Below are 4,179 nucleotides of genomic sequence, written 5' to 3' on the forward strand. Positions count from 1 at the left end.
TTGGCTGTGAGCTGCTCCCAGAGTTATTAGCTCCTCAGCACTTCTGGACTTCCCTCCTCTTGGCTGTGACTAGAGAAAATCCTAATGGATGTGGGTGGCACAGGCTTGGTTGTACTACACACGTGTGTATGTGGCAGTGTCTGATTAATTAGCACCTTTAGACAAGCGATAATGCAATGGGGATGTCTGTATTTACCAGGTTCTACCCGTAGCAACAAAACAATATGATAGCAAGATAGTCTCAGAATGTGGGAATAAAGTGGCTGTGAGGATGATATTATGGGAAATTATAGTGGGCAATAATAGGTTCCTCCAATCCATTTACTAGGGTGTAGCTTGAGGCGAAGTCTAACTCTAACATCAGGGCTAAGCCTGCTGATGTAGATTAAACTGCATTATCATAACTAAGGAAGCAGGGAATCAGTCAAATTGAGGTGGTTAGCGCACAAAAAAATTGAAGCACAGTGTGGAAGGAGAAGTCGTTGGCAGTGCTCCCGTGATACTCTACCTTGACTGAGGCTGGAATTCCTGCCAGTAATGATGCAGGTCAAATTGCGAGCTCCTTTTGCTCTAATCCACGCTCCCCAAATAGCATTCTGCGTTTAATCTGGCTTCCCAGATAGACTGCACTCCAAAGGGAAGAGGTACGAGAGAGAGGATATGGATGCCTGACCATTTTGTTTTTCATTACAAAGAAGTGAATTTTTAAGAACTAATCTGATCCTGACCTTTGGGGTTGATAGTATGATATTGGTCATGACAAAGTCAAGTTTCTGGGCCTGTATCATGGTGACTCCATCAATATATTGTGAGACCTCCTGGTGTTAGCCTCTGTGGGACTATCTGGTCAGCATTTCTCTGGCATAACCTCTATAACTCTCAGCAATGGAGACCTGGTTTCAGGAACCAGACTGCAGAACATTGATGTCTCTACCTGAATTTCTATAAACCCTTTATTCATGTGTAGAAAATCAGATTTCAACAGTGGCCACTGTAGTAAGGTCTAGAATAGAATGTGCAGTTCAGTTTAACGCTAAGTCTAAATCAATTGAGAAGACATCCAATTAGTTACTTCTGTGTTCCTCAGAATTCTTATTCCATCAAAGTGCTTTGTGAGTTTCCAGGTCTAAAAGTTTGGAAACATCACACATTCTATTTCCATTTAGAGATTCAGAATGTATATACATTTGCGTTTTAAAATTCTAGAAGAAGGATACCTCTTTAACTTTATTTAACACAGCATTTTCCCGCTCTTCCCTATCCCCTCTTTACTTTGTTTGACCAAACATTTATTAATATCCTTTAGAACACATATGTGGATCATTACCATCAATCGCTTACCCTATTTTACGTTTTAAAAATAATTCAATATTATTAAAGTTTGTAATTGGGAAAATTAATCCGGTTTTGCACATTTATAAAGGTTGAATACATCACGATTGTTTACTTTACCCTGCAATAATATTCAAATCAGTTTCTGCTTATCTCCCTTTTACATGAGGTTTGTCCTCTTAATAACATTCAGTTTACCAAATATGGCAAAAACACATTCTCATGTCTCACATAGCTAGAAAATCTTTGCAGTATCTGTGCAAATAATTTTCTTCCCGCATCCCCTAGTATACATCTATTTGCACTGCTCTGTCAATATGCTTGAGTTGCAAATGTAAACATTGAAATGATCTGAAATTCCCTCTAACAGAGAGGTTTCCACCACTGATATTCATTTCTCATTGTATGTTTTGCTGTGTGAACAATTCCCTTCTTTGTTCATACATTAAGGTTTTGCCAGAGGCAGACATTTATGGCATTAATATACAGATTGTTGTACGTATCTCTTTCATTATCTGGAAGGGGAGCAGATAAAAAACAACACTGAATTCTAAAGGCATAAGCAAACACAAAAGATTCCAAAGAGTGAGTGGTAGCTGAGGTTTTCTTCAAGTTCAATATACAGCCATCTAACACTGGGAGTGGGGTGTTTGTGTCTGTGTTGGCACGTGTGCCTGTGCATTTGTGTCTATCAGAGACAGAGAAAGAAAGGTTTCACTCATAGCCTTGTTTCCCTCTAAAGAGGGACTAGAAAGACAATTTTGTAATATACTTACTAATACAAAATATAATTTTGAAATATCACAGCGAGTCCATCATTACAGATACAAGAGTGTTTAAATTAATGTTTATATTCAGGGGGAAAATAATAATAAAAAGAGAAAAACATTGGGCTGCATAAAACTATTTTTGTGAAAATCCTAAATGAATTTGGGGGTATCCAGATTAAGCAAAGAAACCAAAAGAAGCACTACTATTATCAGACTCTCCCAGAGGTTGTGTGATCGAGTGGATTAGGCACTTTCATTAATGAGGCTCAGGCTTAATCGCAGCTTTAAAAGGAACTTATGGGGCTTCCCTGGTGGCGCAGTGGTTGCGAGTCCGCCTGCCGATGCAGGGGACACGGGTTCGTGCCCCAGTCCGGGAAGATCCCACATGCCGCGAGGCGGCTGGGCCCGTGAGCCATGGCCGCTGAGCCTGCGCGTCCGGAGCCTGTGCTCCGCAATGGGGAGGCCACAACAGTGAGAGGCCCGCGTACCGCAAAGAAAAAGAACTTGTGGAATTTGTAATAACTCTCCCTAATGTCCATAACACTCTCTTTCTCCATTTAGCTTTTCTTTTCATTAGGCATGTCTATAACGAACGCTTATATGGATCACATAATTTCTATTTAGCCACATCTCTGAGGAACTCAGAACTGTGTGAATATTTCCAGCCTCCATTATTGATCATTTATCAATATGAAGGAGGGAGCGGCCAGGAAATATCATTCCCATTTTACAGACAAGAGAATAGAAATTGATTTGTTCAAGTTCATAGAGAAGACCTGAAGTGAACACAGGTGGATAAACACGTAAGTTTTGTGACTTGATTAGCCAAAGCTCACCCTTGCACCTGTGAAACCTAGAAGCTGGAAAATAAACTGGAAAATAAACACACTGGTGATGTGTTGTTGGAGGTGGGAGGTCAGGGGCTGGATAGAGGAAGAAAAAGGGAACATAAGGAGTTAGTTTCTTCCAATATGGTAGCGCCGCCATGCACCGAGGTAGTCCTACACGGGCGGCTGGGCCCGTGAGCCATGGCCGCTGAGCCTGCGCGTCCGGAGCCTGTGCTCCGCAATGGGAAAATAAATAAATAATAAGGTGCCAAGTGAAACCCCAAATCTCATTTTTATAGCTGCCAAGAAGTTACAGTTCAGGACTCATGCTAGAAAGCAAGCTGCGAATCACATAAAATTCATGGCCCGTATCACAGGACAGCACCATCGACACTTCTCAGCCCACTGCTGCACTTGGCTCAGCGTGAGACACTTGAAAATCAGAAGAGTCCACATTTCATTTTTTAAAAGCAGCTTGATTGAAGTATAACTGATATACAATAAATGGGAAATATTTAAAGTGTACCACTGATATCTTTCAACAAATGTATACATTCCTGGAACCGTCGACATGATTAAGAGAGTGACATAATTATCACCCTCAAAAGTGTTCTCATTTCATGAATTTCCGTCCAGAGAATTCTCTCCGATCTCTGTAGTGCACGTCTCGGTGGTGAAATAGCCCTAGCAAAGTAGCCAGAAAGCCACCAGACTCTATGGAAAAGGCTTAGCCCAATTGTACTCAGTCTCTGACTTTCCTGTGAATTGCTGGGAATCACATAGCAGAGAACATCACACTGGCCCTCTCTGTCATTCTGCTCTTGTATTAGTTTCCTATTGCTGCTGTAACAAACTACCACAACCTTGGTAGCTTAAACAACGTAAATTTATTATGTCACGGTTCTGGAGGTCAAAGCTTGGAAATGAGTTGCACTGGGCTGAAATCAAGTTGTCAGCTGGGCTGCATTCCTTTCTGGAGGCTTTAAGGGAGGGAGAATCCATTCCTCCTCATTTTCAGCTTCTAGAGGCTGCTGGCAATCATTGGCATTAGAGTCAGCAGTGGCAGGTTGAGTCCTTCTCATACCGCAATATCCCACTCTCCTCTTCTGTCATCACATCTCCTTCTCTGACTCTGACTTGGCTTCTGTCTCTCTCTTCCACTTTTTTTTTTTTTTTTTTTTTTTTTTTTTGCGGTACGTGGGCCTCTCACTGCTGTGGCCTCTCCCTTTGCGGAGCACAGGCTCCGGACG

Source organism: Aethalodelphis obliquidens, unplaced genomic scaffold, assembly GCF_003676395.1.
Source record: "Aethalodelphis obliquidens isolate GAN/ISIS:26980383/991018 unplaced genomic scaffold, ASM367639v1 scaffold2, whole genome shotgun sequence".
In the NCBI taxonomy this organism is placed as follows: domain Eukaryota; kingdom Metazoa; phylum Chordata; class Mammalia; order Artiodactyla; family Delphinidae; genus Aethalodelphis; species Aethalodelphis obliquidens.